Source organism: Mirounga angustirostris, unplaced genomic scaffold, assembly GCF_029215605.1.
Source record: "Mirounga angustirostris isolate CCGP_5_RB_7025 unplaced genomic scaffold, mMirAng1.0.hap1 SCAF_3, whole genome shotgun sequence".
Classification (NCBI taxonomy): domain Eukaryota; kingdom Metazoa; phylum Chordata; class Mammalia; order Carnivora; family Phocidae; genus Mirounga; species Mirounga angustirostris.
Genome location: NW_026991711.1, coordinates 58,135,959 through 58,146,466, shown reverse-complemented (window position 1 = coordinate 58,146,466; position 10,508 = coordinate 58,135,959). Strand labels below are relative to the sequence as shown.

The following is a 10,508-nucleotide window of genomic DNA, read 5'->3' as shown; positions in this document are numbered from 1 at the left end:
TTAAAAATTGTTTAAATTTATTTTTAATTCAAGTGTACTTATCATACAGTGTTATCTTAGTTTTAGATGTATAATATAGTGATTCAACGGTTCTATATGTTACTCAGTGCTCCTAACAAGTACTTTACATGCATCATCTCATCAGATTCTTATATGCAACCTTATGAGAGAAGTGTATTGTCTATAGGAGGCAAATTGGAGACTAAGGCTTAAAAAGCTTTGTCTGAGTTCTTTGTGGTGGTTATTTTCCAAGGTAACTGCCAGCAATTCTTACCTCCTGATGTTTGTGCACTTGTGCAGTCCCTTCTCGTATTGAGTCAAGGCTGGCCATGTGACCAATGGAATACGGCAGAGGTGATGGTATGTAACTTCCAAGGCAAGGTCATAAAAGCTTTACAGCCTCGGCTTTTCCCTCTTGGATCACTCATTCTGGAGTAAGCCAGTTGCAATGTCATCAGGACACTCAAGGGTCTTATGGAGCCCACATGGAAGGAAACTGAAGATTCCTGCCAAAAGCCTGCACCAACTTTCCATGTGAGGGAGCTGTCTTGGAATTAGATTTCCCAGCCCCAATCTAGTCTTTAGCCAGCTGCGACCTTAGCCAACATCTGACTGCAACCTCTTCAGAGACCTAGCCAAACAACTCCCAAATTTCTGACTTACAGAAACTGTGGAAGATAAAAAATAATTATTGCTGTCATAATCCAGAAAGTTTTGGGGTGACTTATTACACACTGTTGGATAACTAGTATAATTTATAGGCAGTTCAATGGCAGAATCAGGATTTTGATTCCAGGTCTGACTCTAGAGTCTATGCTCTTTGCCACAAATGCTCTATTTTCTTACATACTCATTTTTTTAAAAATATGGAATGCTTCATGAATTTGCATGTCATCCTTGTGCAGGGGCCATGCTAATCTTCTCTTATCATTCCAATTTTAATATATGTGCTGCTCTTATATACTCATTTATTTTTTAATTTAAAAAAAATTTTTATATATACTTATATACTCATTTTAACACAAAGTTAAAACAAAATTATGCGAGTATCTTATGAGCTCCATGTCACAGATGAGAAACTGAGGCATAGATAAGTTAAAAATTAATTGATGAATCCAGGATTTGAAGTCAAATGTCTAACTCCAAGATCTGTGGTCTTTGTCATCATGCTAAGCTATTGTCATAATCCGAAAAAACTTTTAGGAAAATCAATCTGGAGTTGGAATGCCAGATGGAACGGAAAGGAAAGAGCCAAAGAGAATAGTTGTTTGAGGGAAATCAAGACCTCTGCCATGGAGACTAACTACTAAACTATTTTTCAAAATATCTTTGATACTACCATGGGCTACTGAAGATCTGGATGGGCAGGTCATTTGTCTGTAACCATAAGGCACTTCCCCTATTGCAATAGTCTCTAGTCATTGGTCAATGTTCAAGAAGGAAATTAACCGTGGTCATTTTCCAATGTGGCCTTGCAAATGGTGGGAGTTAGGTCAGTTGGAGTTTGCTTTCAGTATTCATTCTGATGTTTAGTCTCTGTTTTCCAGCAGCACTTCAATATTTATTTTTATATGTACCACTGTTTTTAAAAAAGGAAGGAGAGTGAACCAAGACTCTCTGCCTTTAAAGTAAGCTAACGAATGAGTGATAATTGAGACAAGAAATCCTAGTGCAGGAAGAGAGAACTGATTGTGCTCTGTCCTTGGTAGAATTTTGAGTCATTCATGCAGTATAGTGTCTGGAGAGTTCTAGTGAGTCATGCATGCTAACTATGGAAGAAAAATGTATTTTCTAAAGCTGTCTGTTATTACTCATGTCTTTCACTCGGCATCAGCAGATGCTGGTACCCTATTGACTGGTGATCTAATAGAAAGTTTCTCAGAGGCAGACAGATCCAACACAATTTCCCTCTAACTCTGATAAATTTGGCACAGGTTCTCTTATTTGGCTTGCAAGATGTTTGCATTAACATTGTGACTTATTTTTGGCTTGGTGTTAAAAGGATTGTTTAGTAACAAAATGGAGCATTTGAATTTTGTGGCAGCCGGGAGGAATGCTCTTATTTTATAATGAAACAACTGAACAAATGTTCTTTACAGTGATTCATTCCTCATGTGGGAAAAATTTCTTCTTATATATATTCTCTCTATATTGGATGCATGAAGCCATTTTACCTTCAACATTTAGGCAGAATTTCCAGTGAGCAATTTGGGAACAATATCTATACATTATAAAGATAGGTTCTATGGCAAAAGGAACAGGATTGAAACTATAGGATTGAATGTCAGGAACCACTTGGGTTCTATTCCTAACTGGGCCAGAGTTTGTATATAACCTTGAGCTATTCACTTAATCTTTTTTTAAACTTAGGTTCTCTGTCTGAAATAGAAAGAAAATTGCTTACCTATTTAGCTAAGGCAGAAACAATTTCCTGATAGGAAGGTGACTCAGCAGCCTGGGGAGGCTGTATAGCCTCTTGTCCTGGAAGTCTTCAGTGAGACAGAGGCAGCCAGCTGCCTGGATGGATTAAAGTGTGGTGCTTGAAGACTGGAGACCAGACCACACAAATGAAACCTGACATTTAGAAACAGTAAAGAGACCGAGTCACGGAGGACCTACTATTTGTCAGGCACTGTGCTAGATCCTGGGAGACAATGGTGAATCAGACACACCCCAAAGTTTCTGCCCTTATGAAGTATACTGTTGAGTCCACTTTGTGCATGTTTGCAATTATTCAGAGACAGGTTCTATGATTTTGTTATCTGGATCTGAGTTTTGTTTTGTTTTTGTTTTTGTTTTAGTATGGGATCATGCAGGATCACTGCTCAGAAAATGCAATCATGAGAGTCTTAGGAAAGAGGAGTCTGATATAGTACGGGGTATGGTTAAAACAGGCCTTGTTAAGACAGAGCTTGACCCACCAAGTCAGAGGAGAGCAAAAGATTCATATTGGCATTGTCCATTACTTGAGATGAAAGTGTGGGGAAAGTTTTAAGATGTCTCACATGGACTTTCCGGTCCAAGTTACAGGACCTCCTTTCCACTGCTCCCAGAAGGGCTTCTCACCAATCCGATGGTGTCCAACTTGGATGATGATTGCTGGGTCTGCGGAAACTGAACAATGGATTGTGAACATGTGAGCTGCTCCTGATCTTCTGCGGACAGCAGCACGTCCAATGGTAACGTTTAGGCAGTGAAAGGGCATCCTTGGTCTTGCACCAATGTTTTGTTTCCAGCTCACATTCTTACAAAGCAATGGTTGTTCCTACCACAAGAAGATGGAAATGTCCCTCCTCTTGCCATTGTGAATATTGCCCCTGCAGGGGGAATGCAAGATGGGGGGTGGAGAGGGTGCTGCAGCATCACATTAGGGGTCCTTTGAGTAGATGTCAACCCTTTGTGATTTCTCAAGTCCTTCAATGTTATTGGTTCATCTGTTCCTCTATAATTTTTAAATGAAAATGGTTCAAGTTCCTATCCTACTTATGGGTGGGTGGTGTCCTAGCAGCCTTGAAATATCTCTCATGATTCTTATGGGTTTACATTTCTTCAAGTCATGTCTGAATCAAATTTTCTCATTCAACTGAATTCTTCATTACCACTTTTTTTTTTTAAATTGGAGAATAACTTATATACAATATTGTATTCATTTCAGGTGTACAACATAGTGATTTGATATTTATATACAGTACAAAATCTGTCACCATACAAAGATGTACAATATTATGGACAATGTTCCCTATGCTGTACATTCCATCCCCATGTCTTATTTATTTTATAACTGGAAGATTGTACATTTAACCCCCTTCACCTATTTCATCCATCTCCCTACCTCCTCCCCTCTGGCAACCATCATTTTATTCTCTGTATCTGTGAGTCTGTTTTGTTTTGTTTGTTTTTTAGATTCCACATGTAAGTGAAATGATACAGTATTTGTCTTTCTCTGTCTGACTTATTTCGCTTAGCATAATTCCCTCTAGGTCCATCCATATTGTTACAAATGGCAAGATTTCACTCTTTTAATGGCTGGGTAAAATTCCATTGTATATATACCATATCTTCTTTATCCATTCATCTATTGATGGATAGATGGCTACTATCTTCCATCTCTTGGTCATTTCCATATCTTGGCTACTGTAAATAATGCTGCAATAAAGATATGGGGTGCATATGTTTTTTTGAATGAGTGTTTTCATTTTCTTCAGGTAAAATATCTAGAGGTGGATTTGCCAAATTGTATGGTAGTTCTATTTTGAATTTTTTGAGGAACCTCCATACTTTTTCTGTACCAATTTACATTCCTACCAACAGTTCATGAGGATTCCCTTTTCTCCTCATTCTTGCCAATATTTGTTATGTCTTGTCTTTTTGGTACTAGCCATTCTGACAGGTGTGAGGTGATATCTCATTGTGGTTTTGATTTACATTTCCCTAATATTTAGTGACACTGAGCATCTTTTCATGTACTTGTTGGCCCTCTGCATGTCTTTAGAAAAATATCTGTTCAGATACCCTGCCCATCTTTAATCAGATTTTTTTTATATTAAGTTGTATGAGTGCTTTATAGATGTTGGATGTTAACCCCTTATTGGACATATTGTTTGTAAATATCTTCTCCCATTCAGTAGATTGCTGCTTTGTTTTGTTGATGATTTCCTTCTCTGCAAAAGCTTTAGTTTGATGTAGACCAATTTGTTTATTTTTGCTTTTGTTGTCCTAGCCTAAGGAGCCAGACCCTAAAAACATTGCTAGACCAATGTCAAAGAGTTTACTGACTCTATTTTCTTCTAGGAGTTTTGGTTTCAGGTCTTACATTTAAGTCTTTAATCCATTTTGAGTTTATTTTTGTGTATGGTGTAAGAAAGTGGTCCAGTTTCATTCTTTGGAATGTAGCTGTCCAGTTTTCCCAACACAATTTATTGCAGAGACCATGCTTTCCCCAGTGTATATTCTTGCCTCCTTTGCTGTAGAGTAATTGACTGAATAGGTGTGGGTTTACTTCTGGGCTCTAGTCTCTTCTGTTGATCTATGTGTCTGTTTTATCACCAGTCTTATTACTCTCTACATGTGCTATCCACCTTCTCAGTGCTATACCATATTAGGAAATGCCAGGGTCCTTCATACCCTGAAGAACCACTGATCCAAGGCAGGGAGGGACAGTACCTCAAGGTAAACAGTTTTTTATTTTTAATTAACATGTAATGTATTATTTGTTTCAGGGGTACAGGTCTGTGATTCATCAGTCTTACACAATTCATAGCACTCACCATAGTACATACCCTCCCCAATGTCCATCACCCAGGCACCCCATCCCTCCCACCTCCCCCCACCACTCCAGCAACCCTCAGTTTGTTTCCTGAGATGAAGAGTTTCTTATTGTTTATCTCCCTCTCTGGTTTTGTCTTGTTTCATTTTTCCCTCCCTTCCCTTATGATCCTCTGTCTTGTTTCTCAGATTCCTCATATCAGTGAGATCATATATTTCTCTGATTGACTTATTTCGCTTAGCATAATACCCTCTAGTTCCATCCATGCCCTTGCAAATGGCAAGATTTCATTTTTTTGATGGCTGCATAATAATCCATTACACACACACACACACACCCCACATCTTCTTTATCCTTTCATCTGTTGATGGACAACTTGGCTCTTTCCATAGTTTGGCTATTGTGGACATTGCTGCTATAAACATTGGGTGCATGTGCCCCTTCGGATCACTACATTTGTATCTTTGGGGTAAATACCCAGTGGTGCAATTGCTGGGTCGTAAGGTAGCTCTATTTTCAACTTTTTGAGCAACCTCCATACTGTTTTCCAGAGTGGATGCACGAGCTTGCATTCCCACCAACAGTGTAGGAGGGTTCCCCTTTCTCTGCATCCCCGCCAACATCTGTCATTTCCTGACTTGTTAATTTTAGCCATTCTGACTGGTGTGAGGTGATATCCCATTGAGGTTTTGATTTGGATTTCCCTGATGCCAAGGCAAACAATTTAAAACTGGTATTAAGTAATCCTGTAATTAATTAAATTGGGTAATTAATTAAACCCAAGTCCTTGGGTCATTCTTGCTCGAGTAAATTTTTCAGTGGCTTTGTCCTCCACAGGCCTCAGGTTTTCCCCACCTTGCTGAACTCTTGTCCCTAAAGCTCAGCTTCCCTCTCACACTATTATTCTATGTAACTTGGTTCGTTCTTGTGCCCATCCCAAAACTCAGCTCTGGTCCTCTTATCAGAGAGCTGAGAGAACTTCATTAAGCTACTCAGCCAAACTCATCTGTCCTGGTACTCAAAGCACTATTGCAGTCTTCTCTTTAATAAGATCAAAGACTTAGGTGTGGTTTCCTTTCTCATGGGTCTCTGTACATGGAAGGAAGTAGGAAGATAGGAATTTATCTTCCTCCTGGGAAAGCAGAGCATTTTTTCATTTTTACTACACAAGGACAAAGGCAGTCAGCATTTTGTAAAGCATGTTGATAGAAAACTAAGAGATCCCCAGAAATCCACCGGCAAAGATTCAGCACTTAAAGAAGGTGTCTTGGCCAATATCATAAGACAACAAATTCAGCATCATGATCTCTGAAATAAAAGGTGGGCATTCTAGCAAGCAATATATGGCTCAGGACAAGATGGCAGGAGTGAGACACACACAGGGGATCTCTGGGACCAGAATAAGAGGGATCCAAATTGGACTAAAATTATTCCTTCAGCCAAGCCCTGGGAAAACTTGAGATCAATGTCAGAATCTTCTCCCTACTCTTTGTTATTCATAGACATACACATATAAGTATTTAGAGTGAACTGTATCTCATTCGCACTGTGCCTTCGTTATCAACAAGTACTCTGCTTGTCTTCAGAAAATCACTTGTATTTGTATGGGTCTCAGCTGTCAAGAGGATCAATACCAGGTAGCAGCATCCTTTACGGAATGCTGCCTTAACTAGGCTTATTTATTTATTTATTTATTTATTTATTTATTTATTATTTATTTATTTTTTAATTTAGATTCAGTTAGCCAACATATAGTACATCATTAGTTTCAGATGCAGTGTTCAGTAAATCATCAGTTGCATGTAACACCCAGTTAACTAGGCTTATTTATAAAGTTATGACCTTATAATAAGGCCTGAACTTTCTCTGCATCCAGAGAAATATGGGAAAGTATAGCATTTAAAAACAAACATGTTTTCAGAAGAGCCATATGTTCAGTGTTCCTTTTCTAGTGGTGTAAGAAAGTCTTATTATTTTTCTTGTGTCCTATAGAGTGTAAGTTCTATGGAAGAACGTACATAGATGAAATATGAGGAGGTAGGTTTGTTGGAGTAGTGGAGTATTACATGGCCCTCTCCATAAGCAGCTAACACCATGGCTGTTTGCTTTCTTTCAGGCCAGCAGAAGAATATCTGTCTGCTACTTCACCTTTTATTAAAAGGCTTGCAAGGATATTTTCTCTTCTAATTAACTCAGTGTCAACTGATTAGGAACCTAATCACAGTAATGCTGTCCCAACATGTTCACTGCTCCTGCCTATGCCCAAGGGGAGGGGATTATATTAGACCTGTATGCCAGGGGGAGGAATTTGGGGGGCCATCTTAGAATTCTGCCTACCACAAATGGTGACTTTCGTCTTTCAGAACATGAAGATATGGGAATAAAAAAAAAATAAAAGCTCATACCAGGGATCAAATATCAAACTTGAACCAAGTCTTTATTCTATAGCGTCTTCCTGTTTGTTTTCCTGGCTTTGGTTCCCAGATAACAGAGCACTCTTCGCTTGAATTTGGTTTTCTAGATACCACACAGAATTTTCCAACCAATGGGCATAGGAATTCCGGTGTTCTTGATGATTGTATTTCTCAGTGAGAAATAATACGCATTCTAGTTTATATGTTACTATTATTTTGAAAATTTGATGGATGTTAATCAGCATCCTAGAGTCAAACTGTCTCTAGACATACCAACAGAACTGACCCTCTAGTCATAAAGTTGAGGAGTACACTCTAAATGTGATGACCAAGGGCATTGTCGTCCTCCGAGACCCTGAGCGGCTCCCAGCCTAGACAACAGCTGTCTCAGCTTTCTCTTACTGCAGCATGTTGGACTGATAACATGCTTCGAGAAAGCAACGTCAGTGACCTTAATGCTCTGAGCCAAAATCATCCGGTGGCACAGGCTGATACTAGGAATATGTTTTTCAGCTGAAATGAGCAAGTCGTTGCAGCAGTCACCACAGCAACAGTGTGGCTGGAACCCTTGGGAGCTTTCAGCTGAGGAGTAAGGGCAGCTGTGAGGACGGCTTCATTTGGAATTAATAGTGACTAGCTTTTAGGATTAGCCTGCTGGGAATCCTTTAAGTTTTTCCTAGTAAACCTGCGCTGTGATTGTTCTTCAACATGAAACACTTCTCTTGACTCTTAAGCCATACTTCCACTCTTTTTCCTCTTCTGGACTTTATAAATGCTGAGTAAATCTTCATAATAGCTCCCAATTTAAAGAGTGGGAGGGGCGCCCGGCTGACTCAGTCAGCGCAGCTAGCGACTCTTGATCTTGGGGTTGTGAGTTCAAGCCCCACGTTGGGTAGAGAGATTTCTTAAAAAAAAAAAAAATCTTTAAAAAAATAAAGAGTGGGAGAAAGAGGGAAAAAGTGAAGAAGTTATTTTAGGCTGCAGAAAAACATAGATTTTATCTAATTTTCATTTCTTCATTCCTGAATTTTTCCTTTATTATCTATCTACCAGGCTGCACTTCTCTCCAGATGGAAAGAAAGGCCAACTAAGATGCTAAGGGGAAAAGAATAGTGAACTTGAGTTGTTTTGATTGATTATAAAGTCAGTCTTTATTATTATTATTATTTCTCGCACTATGAATGTACCAATGCAAAAATCAGATGGTAAGTTCATGTTAGGAACCAAAGACTGGGAAAAAACCCTGTGTAGAATGTTTATCACACAATTCAGCCATGTATTTATAGCTTTCCATAATGGCCCACTACTGAAAGAAAGGAGGATAAACAAGATAGGATTGTGAAGTGGTCTGAGAGTGGTGAATGCAGAATTGTATAACAATAAGCAATATTAAAAAATTTTAATATGTATGAAGTAAATCATAATCTAATTATTATTGGACTCAATAGAAAATAACTTTTTTTCTCTGGTAGTTTTGTTGAGGTAAAATTAGCAAATGAAAACTATATATTTCAGTTGTACAGTGTGGTGTTTCGATACACATATACGTTGTGAAGTGATTGCCACAATCAAACTAATCAACATATCCACCACTTTACATAGTCACCATTTGTGCATGTGTGGTGGGAACATGAAAGATCTGCTCCCAGCAAATGTCAAGTATACAATAGTGTATTTATCAGATGTAGTCACCATGCTATACATCAGAACTCTAGAAATGAAGTCAGAGTCTTAACCACTTGCTTATTGATTGCATTTAGAAGTCAGTCACAACATTAACTGCCTGGTTGTAGGGGGGTGATGATATTAGTATTACTCTAGTAAATGTGAATCAAATATGCTTGGCTTCTCTAGGAGTTATTTGAATTGTTAAGACAATTTAAAGGAGGACATGTTTGAAATGAAAGACGAGGCTTCTTCCTTTCTTTCTTTCTCTAAGACAAGGTTTCTTGACGTGTTTATCACATGCAGATATAAGGTCATAGACTGAAGTGAGGTGCCATCTTGGTGAAATAGACTATGGCCAAGAGAGTAGAGCCAAATGTGGTGCATGTTTTAAGGTACTTGGGATTTAAAGCAAATATTAGGATTTTCCTTGGAGTAGTCAATCCATCAAGCTGTAAATTTTTTTTCACAAATATGTACAATACTAACTTAAAGTCACACAGATTTCTTTGCATCAGACCTTCTCAGGGTCTTTACTATGTGTTACAGAATGTTTGTGCTCCCCTCCCCAAATTCATATACTGAAGCCCTAATGTGCAATATGTGGGAAGAATTGTAGGTGAGACCTTTGGGAGGTAATTAGGTTTAGATGAGATCATAAGCATGGGGACTCTGGAGGAGATCAGTGTTCCTATAAGAGAAGGAAGAGATACTAGAGCTTTTTCTTTCTGCCATGTGTGGATACCATGAGAAGGGAGCTATCTGCCAATCTGGCAGGCCAGGAAGAGAGCCCTAACAAGGGAACAGAATCAGCTGTACTTTGATCTTGGACTTCCCTGCTTCTAGAACTCTGAGAAATAACTCACTGTTGTTTAAGCCACCCAGTCTATGGTGTTTTGTTATGGCAACCTGACCTAACACACTAATGCTCACTATGATACTAATGTTCACTATAAATTTCCAAGAGGGGGATGCAATATTTAGTGTTTTTCAAACTTATTTGAGTAGGGATTATTTTCTCCCAGGGTATCTGGCAGAGAGTGTGGGAAGAATTATCCTTAGACGAGGCAAGAAAGGCCCCTGCCCTGTCTCTATGCTCTAGAGGCCCCAGTATTTAGCCCTCCTCTGGCTGTGCCCCTTCCTGCAGGGACATGGGGCTCTTT

General features: G+C 38.9%; 1 non-coding gene across 1 annotated transcript; it reads right to left on the bottom strand.

The window, feature by feature from the left end:
* Window positions 1-860: 860 nt before the first annotated feature.
* LOC123839990 (U6 spliceosomal RNA) lies at window positions 861-964 on the bottom strand. Its single transcript, XR_006789825.1, has one exon. It is a non-coding gene; the product is annotated as a U6 spliceosomal RNA (small nuclear RNA).
* Window positions 965-10,508: the final 9,544 nt, after the last annotated feature.